At 44.3% G+C, this 14,465-nt stretch overlaps 1 pseudogene; it reads left to right on the top strand.

Annotated features, from left to right (window-relative positions):
- Positions 1–853: 853 nt before the first annotated feature.
- On the top strand, positions 854–2,546 carry LOC117980164 (mitochondrial import receptor subunit TOM40 homolog; annotated as a pseudogene).
- The last annotated feature ends 11,919 nt before the right edge of the window (positions 2,547–14,465 follow it).

Below are 14,465 nucleotides of genomic sequence, written 5' to 3'. Positions count from 1 at the left end.
TGATGAGTCCTTAAAATCCTCTTTTTGCTATTTGAAATACATAATATATTATAATTAACCATTGGCCTGTCAGCTGCAGGCTTATTTTTATTCTTCATAGTCCCCTATAAACCCCAGCAGTATTTCAGAATGCTATTCTGGATCCACCCCAGATTATTTAAGTCAGGATCTTAAAGCATGGGACCCAGAAATCTGCACTTTTGAAAGGGCCCCAGATGATTCTGGTTTATTGGTAGGATTGAAAACCACTGGGTTACTCTAATTTCTGGAATGATTATTCTCTACCTACCTGTTTCCAATTTTCACTAATCACTTTCTTATTAATTTCCTGTAAGCTGGATGCTGAGTCCTCTGCTTTTCTAAAACCAATAACTTTCTTTGGATCCAATTAAACATGATTCACTCCTGAGAGTAGACGGTAGATCCAGAAGTTGGGTTTTATTCCCCGGACATATTTTTTGTGTTAATTTACAAGTTTCGTATTTGTTTCTTTCAAAGTTTCATGTTTTAAATGTATGCTATTTATTGCTACATTGCAAACTACCCCAAAACTTGGTGGTTGAAAACAGCGAAACCCAGATCCTTGTTAGTGGGATGCTGCCACGTGGGCAGGACTGGGTAGGGCATGCTGGTCTCTGTTCCACATGGTGTTGGCTGGAACGCCTTGACTGGGGCTAGATATGTCTGACTCACGTGTCTGCTGCCTTAGTTGCCTTCTTTTCTCCAACCGTATACTGCATTTTTTAAATACAATAGCTCATGGCCATGGAGGGCAAACTGGAAGCTGCCAGGTTTCTTAAGCCCCGGCCTGCAATCAGCAGGGTGCCACTTTTCCCACATTCTGTAGGTCAGCGCAACCATAGACCAGCCCTGATTCAAAGAGAGAGGAAATAGACTCCACTGTCAATGGAGAGGGGTGACAGGTGTCAATAGGGATGGAAGCTTTCAAGTTGGGGAAATATCACAGTATGTGGAAGGTGTATAAGCTTGAATCATTAAGTGAATAGATGAATGAATAAAATAAAAGGATGTAAAATATTTATTTTGCCTAAGATTTGATTTCTGATAAAAAATAAGAAAAAAATAGAAAATATTAAAAACATATACAGACAGGAGACATAGACAATAACGATGTTTCAATCTTTTATATAAGGAAATGTATGTGATGGTATTCAATTTTGCACCAGAAAAGAGGCTAAGGAAAGCAATGGACATGTCACATTAAGACAGACTGTGTCAGGCCGGATTGTGCGAATCTAGGGCCACGTCAGCCAGCCCAGAAGGAAGTAACCACAGCAGGTGCCTAAATGAGGCAGGACAGGCCCGGAGCAGGCGCCGCCGCCAGTGAGAACCCGGGCCCTGAGCCGGGCGGTAGTTTGCTGGGGCTGAGTCTGGGGCGCGCAGGCCCTGACCTCCGCCCTCTGAGCTCTCCCATCGCAGGTGACCATGGGGAAAGTGTTGGCAGTCAGCTCCCTGCCTGCAGGGCCGCCGCCACCACCTGTGCCGGCCCTCGTGGGACTGCCGCCACCTCCGCCCTAGCATCCAGGCTTCACGCTACCGCCGCTGGGAGGCGGCCTGGGCGCCAGGACCAGTGTGGGTCGAGGTTTGGAGCGGACCCCCGGAGCTGCAACCGCCAGTGCCGCAGGGGGTGCCGAGGATGGGGCCTGCCGCTGCCTGCCCAACCCCTGCACATTCGAGGAGTGCCACCGGAAGTGCAAGGAGCTGTAGATGGAAGGTGTCAAGTTCACATGAACAAAGCGTTGTGTAAGCATTTTCAGGTGAACCACACAGTAACCCTCAGCACAATCAGGGAGTCCAACCACCATTTTGGTGTCAAGTATATGGGGACAAAGCAGCTGAGTCCCACAGAGGCATTCCCTGTACTGGTGGGTGACATGGACAACAGTGGCAGCCTCAATGCTCAGGTCATTCACCAGCTGGGCCCCGGCCTCAGGTCCAAGATGGCCATCCAGACCCAGCAGTCAAAGTTTGTGAAGTGGCAGGTGGATGGGGAGTACTGGGGCTCTGACTTCACAGTGGACGTCACCCTGGGGAACCCAGACGTCTTGATGGGTTCAGGAATCCTCGTAGCCCATTACCTCCAGAGCATCACGCCTTGCTTGGCCCTGGGCAGTGAGCTGGTCTACCACCGACGGCCTGGGGAGGAGGGCACTGTCATGTCTGTAGCTGGGAAATACACATTGAACAACTGGTTGGCAACGGTAACGTTGGGTTGGACATAACACCACAAACCCAGTGACCAACTGCAGGTGGATGTGGAGTTTGAGGCCAGTACAAGGATGCAGGACACCAATGTCTCCTTTGGGTACCAGCTGGACCTGCCCAAGGCCAACCTCCTCTTCAAAGGCTCTGTGGACAGCAACTGGATTGTGGGTGCCACGCTGGAGAAGCAGCTCCTGCTCCTGCCTTTGACACTAGCCCTTGGAGCCTTCCTGAATCACCGCAAGAACAAGTTACGGAGTGGCTTTGGCCTCACCATCGGCTGAACCCTCCTGACACTTCCACGCCCTTCCTACTTCAGATTCTATTTCCACCCTCCTCCTGCCACAGAGAGGAGACCTGGGGCCCCCTCCCCCTCCCTTCCCTTCCTCCTCTGGGGTCAGGCGGACAGCAGAAAGGAGGGACCCCACCACCCTAGCAGCTGAGAAGGGGATTCTGGAACCAGCTGGCGCTTCAGGATTCTGAGTACCAGGGGCAGCGTGTCTAGCGGCCCTGGGGTCAGTCCCAGAAGGGATTCCGGAATTGAGTGGCACACAGGATTCTGAGCACCAGTGGTAGAGGCAGCCAGACAACCTCAGGGAGGAATGTCCTGGAGTCCCCATCCTCCAAAGAGCCTGGGCCTGCTCCAAGGGGGCAGCGAGAGGAGCTTCCCCATCCCCGGTCAGTCTGCCCTGCCCCTGTCCACTTTCCCATCTACCCCTCAGTATAAATCATGTTTATAAGTTATGGAAGAACTGGGAGATTTTACAGAAAAATTATATATATATATATATGTGGAAAAAGAAAACAAACAAAAAAAATGAGGCAGGACAGATGTCACGTCCAAGAAGGCCAGTTAGTTCAGAGAGTGTGGAACAGGGTTGAGAGTCAGCATGGAATGGAGGTTTTGTGGGTCAAGGCAGCAAGTCCACATCAGTGAGGTCAGACCCTGGCACCAGAATTCCAGGACAGTTGAAAGACAGAGCTGAAGGCCCAGGCCAACAGGAAACAAGAAACTGGACACCAGCACCAAGCATAGAGCTTGACCCTGGGCACACTGTCTTCGGAGCTCCTCTTCCACTCCCAGCATGGGGCAGGACTGATCATGCATGATGCTGGGACTCAGTTTATAAAAGGAGACACCGTGGCTAGAGTACAGGAATGAGAAGGCCAGAGGCCAACAGTTCCTGCCAAGTTGGGCTCAGTGAAAGCCATTATCTTCCCTTTGATCAGTCACTCCAAAAAAATATCAGGATGTTCAGGCCATCTATTTCAGTGTTTGATCATGCTACCACAAAGAGTCTTTTATGTGGATATATAGTCTTTGCCTAACAAAGCCACAAAATACAAAGAATATGCTGAATTTTTCTTTTTCTTTTTTCTTTTTTTTTTGAGATGGAGTTTGTCTCTTGTCCCCCAGGCTGGAGTGCAATGGCGCGATCTCGGTTCACTGCAACCTCTGCCTCCCGGGTTCAAGCAATTCTCCTGCCTCAGCCTCCCGAGTAGCTGGGATTGCAGACACATGCCATGAGACCCAGCTAATTTTTGTCTTTTTAGTAAAGACGGGGTTTCACCATGTTGGCCAGGCTGGTCTTGAACTCCTGATCTCAAGTGATCCACCCGCCTTGGCCTCCCAAAGTGCTAGGATTACAAGTGTGAGCCACTTTGCGTGGCCCTATGCTGAATTTTTCTACCTGCTTGGCTCCGTCGTCCATACTGAAAACTATCAAACCTATTACGTAGCATGTGATATTTTGTATTACTTGCCAAAGATAACAATTCAAGTTTTGGAATGGAATCTAGCAAAAGTATAAAGCGGGAAGAGTTTTAGTATGAGCTGATGATAATCATTTTTTTTGCCAGAATTATTCAAAATGTGATGTGGTAGCCAGCCTCCAAGAGGACTCCCTGCAATCCCCACCCGCTTGGTATTCACACCCTTTACTAGTCTCCTCCCACGTTGTATGAGGGTTGGCCTGTGTGACCAATAAAACACAGACATTGTCAGCATTCTGGTCCTTTTCTGGATTAGTGTTTCCTAAAGTGATGTTCTTCAAAATCAGATTGAGCAGAATGACAATTGTTGCTATGACAAAGAAAAATAAAAAAAAAATTGGAAAATAATGTGCTAAGCAAAATGAAAAAAGTTTCCATATTTTTAGGACTTCCCAGAGCCTTTAATATGGTAAGTGCAGTGTGAAACTGTAGGAAGAGTATTGAGAATTCAGGGTATTCTAATCCTATTTGACCCTGGGAATCTTGTTTTTGGGGGGAAGGTTTGCAGTGTTATGTTCGCCAGTATTCACTTTGGTGAATGCTTCTCTAAAGTTTTCTTGGCTGGGCATGGTGGTTCATGCCTGTAATCTCAGCACTTTAGGAGGTTGAGGTGCTCACATCACCTGAGGTCAGGAGTTCGAGACCAGCCCGGCCAACATGGTGAGACCCCCATCTCTACTAAAAACACAAAAAATTAGCCGGGCGTGGTGGTACCATGCCTGTAATCCCAGCTACTTGGGAGGCTGAGGCATGATAATTGCTTGAACCCAGAAGGCAGAGGTTGCAGTGAGCTGAGATTGTGCCACTGCACTCCAGCCTGGGTGACAGAGTGAGACTCTGTCTCAAAAAAAAAAAAAAGTTTTCTTTATTAATATTGTTTTGAAAATGTAGTATACTAAACAGAACATGATACCTTTCATGTGACTGACCAGTAAAAAAGAAAAAAAATCTCATTATAAGATGTAATTTCAACTTTATTAAAACAGAAGTCTTCTTTCAACCCATTGATAGCTGAGACAATCCTTTTATTTTTTTCTTTCTTCTCAGTACCAGGAACCTCTCTATACAGCCAGCCTCTATTCTGATGTTGGGGGAAAAAGCACATATGGCATAAATAGGCTATAGCATTTTTTGAGAGCCAAATTATTTTAGAAAAATACTTTAGAAAATATAACATTCTTTTTTTTTAAAAAAGCCCGCTTTATAGTTGATAGATACAAAAGGAGATGTAGGGGTAAATTTTTAAAATGCTGAATCAAATTTTTGTGGCATGATGCCAGGAAATTCTTTCCCTTTGTTTTAACTGAACAAAGTTGCAAGATTTTATTACTCACCTTCCTCCAGTTAATTTATTTTAATTAATTAATTATTTTATGTATTTATATTTATTTTTCTGAGACAGGATCTTGCTCTGTCACCCAGGCTGGAGTACAGTGGTGTGATCACGCCTCACTGCAGCCTTGATTTCCTAGGCTTAAGCAATCCTCCCACCTCAGCCTCCAGAATAGCTGGGACCACAGGCATGAGCCACTATGCCTGGCTAATTTTCTTAATTTTTTGTAGAGATGGGGATCTCACTTTGTTGCCCAATCTGGTCTTGAACTCCTGAGCTCAAGTTATCTTCCTGCCTCAGCCTACCAAAATGTTGAGATTACAGGCATGAGGCACTGCACCCGGCCTTCACCCTTGCTTAAACTCAGTTTAGGTTTCATATAGGCCTGTCTTTCTGGTTAGATTTGACATGAATACTGAATCAAGATCCCTGAATTACAGACTGCAACTCTCAGCTTCCTGAAGATTATTACTCCTTCGCTTGTGTTATTTTTAAAATTCACTTATTGCCTTGGATTTGAATCTTAAAAGTTTAATCACAAAACATCAGCTTGATACATTTTTAAAATTAATGGCACAAAATTGAATCTTAGAAATTCAAAATTTTTTAGTATTAATTTTTTGAAGGAAGAACAAAGACTTTCTTATTTCCAAATCTATCAAATTAGAGAAATTAGAGTAAACCTGTAATACACCTAGTGATAATGAGCTCATCTCACATAAAGCCAAGGACTCAATTCTTATCAAGGGAATGTTTCAGTATTTTACATGTTTATATCTTGGTTACTCCTTTCTCACTTGGAAAGTACATTGAAATTACTTGTTGTATTTGTCCGTTTTCACGCTGCTGATAAAGACATACACCCCTGAGACAGGGAATAAAAAGAGGTTCAATGGACTTACAGTTCCATATGGCTGGGGAGGTCTCACAATCAGCCAAAGGCAAGGAGGAGCAAGTCACATCTTACATGGATGGTGGTGGGTAGAGAGAGAGTGAGCTTGTGCAGGGAAACTCCCATTTTAAAAACCATCAGATCTCTTGAGACTTATTCACTATCACAAGAACAGCATGGGAAAGACCTGCCCCCATGATTCAATTACCTCCCACCAGGTTTCTCCCAAGACATGTGGGAATTGTGGGAGCTACAATTCAAGATGAGATTTGAGTCGGGGCACAGACAAACCATATCACTTGTCAACAATCTCACTTTTATTTGAAGCATAGAAAAGTGTCTTGTTAAATATGAGAAATGAGAGGAAACGTATAGAAGTACCCGGTCATCTTTAGGAAAAAAGGACTGTCTCAGAGATCCATGGAAAGGACTATTTCAGGTACTCTGAGTCATAGGCTTCTAGGGCACAAGCTTCTGATGGCATTTCTTGTTTGTTTGTTTTTTAGACAGAGTCTCACTATGTTGCCCAGGCTGGAATGCAGTGGTGCAATCACATCTCACACTGCAGCCTTGACATCCTGGGCTTAAACAATCCTTCCACTTCAGCCTCCCAAGTAGTGAGGACCACAGGGGTGTGCTACCATCCTTGGCTAGTTATCTAATTTTTTGTAGATACTGGGTCTCACTATGTTGCCCAGGCTGGTCTTGAACTCTTGGGCTCAAGCAGTCATCCCTCCTTGACATCCCAAAGTGTTGGGATTATAGGCGTGAGCCACTGGGCCCAGGCTGATGGCATTTCTTAATTATTTTTGAGACCATACCATTGTACTGAGTCAAGATTTCTAGAACTCTAGTGGAGAAGCCAATGGGTTAATAATATTGCTAACCCAAGATTGAACAGAATAAGAACTGATTATATGTGACTGAATGGATTATAGTTCTATGAACGAATTACATAGGGCTGATAAAAAATGATTATGGATTTTGTTTGGAATCTTGTGGATACTGTTCTATGTTTTGATTATAAGGACCCTCCTTCTCTCTTCTTCTACATTATTTGTAATGCATAACAATTTAGTAGATTATACTTTTGTAAACAGAACTGAAACAATTACATTTTTTCCTTGGCTTGATTCTTCCAGAATTTGCAAATTCTTATATTTTTATTTTCATGACAACATAATTTTTCTGCATAGATTCAGTGAGTATGACCCCTTTGTTAACAGGACATAATTAGAAACATTGGTTATATAAACCAAAGCTTTGACTGAAGTGTCATATTTGAGAATGATGGTCATAGAAACATAGAATCAACTGTTAGTAGCTAAGGTTGATTTTATATAGCTAATGCCTACAAAACTCTCTTGGGAAAACCCAGCCTGGTACTTGGCTTACAGAGTTCCCAGCCTTATAGGTGAGTAAGGAAGGTCACATCCTGGCAGGCCCAGGAACTTTACAATATTTTGGAAACCTTGAGAAGACAGGAGTTCATCCAAATCTAAAGCTACTGCAGGTAAAGTCTGGTAGTGAGTTCTTGGCATGGCTTCCTAGCCTTGACGTGGTTTTAGAAGTCTAATCTCAGATTCCTTATGAAAAACTTCAATAAAGCAAACTAAAAAAGGTCTATTATGGTATAAATTACCTTTCTTTCTGTATATATGTAAACGATCAGGCCAAATCTAATGATATCGGCCCTATTTTATAATCAAGAACATTTTTTCTTTGGGATTATCTTTGATCATAAAAGGGTAACTGTTGAGAAAAATTTTGTTTTTCATAGAAAATTATAGCACACTATTGTGGATTATCAGATTCTGATCATATTCATAGTTTTTGAGCTATATAACATCTCTTTGTTAATTGTAGGTAACTAATGAATATGAAAAAAATCTCCAAAATATGTTAACATGTTACTTACCTGTAAATTGAACTGAATCCTGTCATCTTCCATTCATTGCCAACTGTTACCAAATTTCCAATTCTTCAATTTTTTTTAAAACTATCTAGCCACAACCCTCTACTTCCTGATGTGGCATCACTGAGAATTAAATCCTAACTGCTCAGATCCTTATTGGAACCCTAGGTTGCTTTGTAGCTGGCCTTCCCACCCCTCTCCCGCCAAGGATCTGAAAAAGTATTGAGAGTTAAAGCCCAATGATTTGATATGTACTTCAAAAGTCTCATCACTACAGCAGTCCATGCATAGGCTGGATCTCTCCCTGGACCAGCCACTATCTGGACCACTAAGGAAGTCTGGCAAAATACTCAGGTCATGCTCATGCATGCCCTTATTGATAGGACACTCTGAGTATGAAAAACATCACCAGAGTCTCTAAACCTTTGCTTCAAGGAACTCAATCAGCAGCCTCTGGTAACCACTATTCCACTCTATTTCTGTAAGTTTGAATGTTTTAGATTCCACATGCTGTGAGATCATACAGTATCTGTGCCTGGGCTTATTTCACTTAACGTAATGTCCTCTATGTTTATCCATGTTGTCACAAATGACGGAATTTCTTGCTTTTTTTTGTTGTTGTTCGTTTCTTTTTTTAAAGGCTGAATGGTACCGTATTCTATTGTATGTATGTATACCACCTTTTAAAAATCTATTCATTCAGGCTGGGCGTGGTGACTCAAGCCTGTAATCCCAGCACTTTGGGAGGCCGAGGTGGGCAGATCACAAGGTCAGGAGATCGAGACCATCCTGGCTAACACAGTGAAATCCCATCTCTACTAAAAATACAAAAAAAAAATTAGCCAGGCGTGGTGGCGGGTGCCTATAGTCCCAGCTCCTTGGGAGGCTGAGGCAGGAGAATGGCGTGAACCCGGGAGGTGGAGCTTGCAGTGAGCTGAGATCGCGCCACTGCCCTCCAGCCCGGGTGACAGAGCGAGACTCCATCTCAAAAAATAAAAAAATAAAAATCTATTCATTCATTGATGAATGCTTAGGTTGCTTCCACATCTTGGCTAGTGTGAATAATGTTGCAATAAATGTAGAAGTGCAGGTATCTATTCCACATACTAATTTTAGTTCCTTTGGGTATATACCTAGTAGTGGGATTGCTGGATCATATGGTAATTCTATTTTTAGGTTTTTGAAGAACCTCCATACTGTCTTCCAAAATGGTTGTACTAATTTATAATACCACCAACAGTGTATAAAGATTGCCTGTTCTCAAAAACCTCACCAACACTTGTTATCTTACATCTTTTTGATGATAGCCTATCTAACATGTATAAGGTGATATAGCTCATTGTGGCTTTAATTTGCACTTCTCTTATTGTTACAGATGTTGAGCATTTAAAATATGTATCTATTGGCCATCTGTACATCTTCTTTTGATGGACAAGTCATTTACCCATTTTTAAGTAAGATTGTTTTCTTGTTATTGAATAGTTTGATTTCCCTTGTGTATTTTGGATATTAATTAGCCCCTTATGAATGATTTACAAATATTTTCTCCCAGTCTGGGGCTTGTCTCTTCACTCTATTAATTGTTTCCTTTGTTGTACGGAAGCTTTTTAGTTTGACACAATCCCATTTGTCTCTTTTTGCTTTTGTTGTCTGTGCTCTTGGGGTCATATCCAAAAAATCACTGCCCAGACCATGTCATGGAGCTTTTTCTATATGTTTTCTTCCAGTAATTTTATAGTTTTAGGTCTTATGTTTACATCTTATTTCATTTTGAATTGGTTCTTGTATGAGGGGTGAGATAAAGGTACATTTTTATCCTTTTGTATGTTAATATCCAGTTTTCTCATTTATTGAAGGGACCATCCTTCCCCCATTGTGTGTTCTTGGCATCTTTGTAAAAAATCAGTCCACCATATGTTTATTTCTGGGCACTCATATTCTATTGGTTAATGTGTCTTTTTAAAAATTTACTTTTATTTTTCCGGCTTATTTCTACAAGAAAGAAGCCCTAAGGCTTTAGGTTGGTCTGCATATTCCCTTCAGGACCACTGCACCTACACTTTGTACCAAGGCTGACCATCTTAGGAAGGCTTCAGGTTTAGACTTCGGCTGTTTACTTCAAATGCAGTTAGATGTGTGTGTGTGTGTGTGTGTGCGTCTACCTATTCATATAAACATTCAAATTTTGATAACTTTGACAATTCTTCATTTTTAAATATGCTGGAATCCTCTAAAAATAGAAATGGCCTAGAACTCTTCAAGACCTCTGAGAGACCCTGGGTCCATTCTGCTGACCAGGCCAAGCAATTGAGAGAGTAGAAGACTGCTCTGTGACCCTTGGACCATCTGTATCTGCATCACCTGAAAATTTTGGGGCCTACACCAGACCTACTAAATCCTCCTGAATCACTGGAATTGGAGCCAAACAGCTCACATTTTTAAAAAGTTCTTCCATGTAACTTGTGTAAACTCAAGTTTGAGAGCACAGGGCTGGGGAGTTAGATGGGTCATTAGACACTGAATTTCTCAAAAAAAGAGTAGAACTGGCAATGGGAAGTGAGAATGAATACACAAATAGACAATGGCCAGACCATAGAACTTTGACCCACGACCTACAGCAACTTTCCCAGGAAGCCTACCCCCTTATCTACAATAGACAACCCAGGAAGCCAGCCTGCTGTAAGTCAGTATTGCAAGAAGCCAGGTTGCTGTCTTTATTTTTTGAGACAGGGTCTCACTCTGTTGCCCAGACTGGGGTGCAATGGTACAATCAGTTCACTGCAACCTCCACTTCCCTGGCTCAAGTGATCCTCCCACCTCAGCCTTCTGAGTAGCTGGGACCACAGACACACACAACCATACCCAGTTAATTAATTTTTATTTTTTTGTAGAGATGGGGTTTCACCATGTTACCCAGGCTGGCCTTGAACTCCTGGACCCAAGTGATCCACCTGTCTTGGCCTCCCAAAGTGCTGGGATTACAGGTGTGAGCCACCATGCCCAGCCTAGATTGCTATATTTTAGTGAGAATCCAGGAAGCTAAACAACTCCTGTAGCAATCAGCCCCAAATGATCAGGACTTGATTAATAACTGAAAGCCTCCCAAATTTTTGTCCCGATTTCTAATTTAGGACCAACCAGAGAAAGCCAAATATGCACCTTAATCAATGACATAGGATGACTGCTTCTCGTTAGCCTCCTACAGCTTCCCAAGCCAAAAGCTTCCCATCAGGGCACACCTGAAGCCTTCCCTTTTGTACACTATAAGGTTTTCCCACTTCTCTATCTGTCCTTGAGTCTCTGCCAAAGGACACTGACAGTGGCTGACTCCCTTGCTATAGTAAGTTCAGAATAAATAGACTTTATTTTTCTCATTTGATTGGTCTTTATTTCCAGAAGGAAGACTGAAGCAGGAGCAAAAGACCTTGATAAATATGGAGGAGGGATGAAAGATGACAGAGACGAGGAGTGGAAGAGGGATATTAGGTGGATGGTGTGACTCTCAAGGACACAATCTCTCCTGTGGGTGGCTGAGTGGCAGTGGATGTATCTTGGGCCCACCATCTTTGCCAGGCCCTTTCCTATACTCTGTTTTAGCTCCCCAGCCACACTGAGAGGTTCTGAGGTAGGCCAAATATTGTTAACACCATCGTACTGATGTGGAAAGAGATAACAGATATGCTGTCTCTTGGCACCTGGTCCTGAAATCCTTCTGGGCATTCAATTCCCGATAATCCCTATATGGGAACAGCAGAAGCAAAGTCCCAAATGGTCCTGCTGTTACTTCAATCCCCAGATGTATACGTCATGCTTGATAACTTGATAAGGAGTTACTGAGTTTGGCTTCCTAGAGTGAAATGTGGGAACTTTTTGTGAAATCCCAACAGTTTATTAATGATTCAGAGTGATAATTAGCTTCTTTGTCTGAGCGCAGAGAAAAGATAATTGGTACATTTGATCTTTATTTTTTTTTTTTTTTGAGATGGAGTCTTGCTGTGTTGCCCAGGCTGGATGGAGTGCAGTGGTACGATCTCAGCTCACTGCAACCTCCGCCTCCTGGGTTAAAGCAATTCTCTTTCCTCAGCCTCCCAAGTGGCTGGGACTACAGGTATGTGCAATCATGCCAGGCTAATTTTTATTTTCATTTTAGTAGAGACAAGATGGGTTTTGTAAGGTTGGCCAGGCAGGTCTCGAAATCCTGACATCAAGAGATCCACCCACCTCAGCCTCCCAAAGTGCTGGGATTACAGGCATGAGCCACCGTGTCCAGCCTGATAATTGATGCATTTGAAATAGGCCCTGCCCATATAGCCCCTCTGCCCATGTCTTTTGCTTCTCGGTCCTCTGTGAATCACATTCCTGTCATTAGGCAAGAGTGGAGGCTGATGGGCCAGAAGTAGGGTGGAAGCACACCTCAGAATTTGCGCTCAAGAAACATTGGTTCTAATTTGTTGATCCCATTCTGGCCAGTCAGTCATGACTTAACAGCTTGCCTTCCTGAGTGGCCCTCTGAAACCTGGGCTTTGGGGCTGGAGCATGCCAACAACTTTCCCAGCCGTTCATCTATCCTATTGTCCAAGATAAGCCTGGACCCTACTTGGCCACAATGTCGTTTTCCCACAAGCATCTCTGCTCTAGTTGGAAATTCTCGTGAACTACACTGGAGCGTGCAGTACTGCTTCTAGGCCTGGCAACAGGAGCCCCTGCCCCAAGCCTGGCTTTCTATGGGCCAGTACTCCAAAAGGCTCAAATACAAATACTTCTGTCCTTGGGGCTTGGTAACAAAGTCTTTTGAGTTTTGTAACAGACTGAGTAAGAATTATCAAAATACAATACATACATTGGGCTCCCCAGGCCAGAGAAGGGTGTGGGCCTGACAGTCTATAAGTGCAGGCTGAGGATGCAAAAATCACAGGCTAGGCCCAAGGAAACCAGGCAAAGAGCTGTGCTCTTGCTTATACTTCGCCACCCCATAGCACCCATGGTGAGTGTCTAGGGGCCTGGGTGGACCAGGTCTGCAGATAACTGGCTCCCTCCCCTTTCTCTGCCCATGTGATATTGTTGGAAGGTTTTTAGAATTGTTGCAGGTTATGAGGTGGAAAAGTGAGGCATGGGAGCAAGGAACCTACCCCTCCAGACTCCCTAGGGAGCTTGGCCAGGTCAGTCTCCATCAGGGATTTGGGTTTAGTCACCTTGGAGACCTGGGTCTGCGCCACCAAATTCTCAGGAGGCAGGGCTGGCCCAGTGCTAGCTAATTTAGCCTCTCAGTCACATGGCTGATCCTTGGGGAGATGGCTGTGAGATGCTGGATGAGAACAGAGGCCAGGCCTAGAATGTAGCTTGTTTCATGACTTTCAAACCTTTATACATTTGGTAAGTGGCCCTTCCATTGAACTCTTACCCCAGGCCTCAAGATCCTAAGGAGCAGACCTGGAGCAAGCAACTTTCAGGTCCCAGGATGGGCAGGAGCACACCAACCACCTGCGTGACGGAGAAACCATACACAACTTTGGAGAAGCCCCCGGCACATGGCTTCCTTACTCCCTGAGCTACAAACAGGCTGGGATTAGCAGAGACGAGAGGAGGGTTCAGGTTAGTGCAAGCACAGGGAGGAAGTACACACCCCCATCCCTTCTGAGATGGCCCCAGCTGTGCCCTCAGTCCCCTGCCACGGTGCATGGACAGGGAAGGATACTGTATCTGTGCACTTCAGCCTCTGATATTTACTCAACTCCTCTCCGTGACCCCAACACACACACCCTACTGTGTCCGGAATTGGTGGATTCTTGGTCTCACTGACTTCAAGAATGAAGCCGCGGACCCTTGCGGTGAGTGTTACAACTCTTAAGGTGGCGCGTCTGGAGTTTGTTCCTTCTAATGTTCGGATATGTTCAGAGTTTCTTCCTTCTGGTGGGTTCGTGGTCTCGCTGGCTCGGGAGTGAAGCTGCAGACCTTCGCGGTGAGTGTTACAGCTCTTAAGGCGGCGCGTCTGGAGTTGTTCGTTCCTCCCGGTGGGCTCCTGGTCTCGCTGGCTTCAGGAGTGAAGCTGCAGACCTTCGCGGTGAGTGTTACAGCTCATAAAAGCAGTGTGGACCCAAAGAGTGAGCAGTAGAAAGATTTATTGCAAAGAGCGAAAGAACAAAGCTTCCACAGTGTGGAAGGGGACCCGAGCGGGTTGCCACTACTGGCTCTGGCAGCCTGCTTTTATTCTCTTATCTGGCCCCACCCACATCCTGCTGATTGGTAGAGCCAAGTGGTCTGTTTTGACAGGGCGCTGATTGGTGCGTTTACAATCCCTGAGCTAGATACAAAGGTTCTCCACGTCCCCA

Source organism: Pan paniscus, chromosome 4, assembly GCF_029289425.2.
Source record: "Pan paniscus chromosome 4, NHGRI_mPanPan1-v2.0_pri, whole genome shotgun sequence".
NCBI lineage: Eukaryota > Metazoa > Chordata > Mammalia > Primates > Hominidae > Pan > Pan paniscus.
The sequence above is the reverse complement of the archived record's forward strand: the minus strand, read 5'-3'. Positions and strand labels throughout refer to the sequence as shown.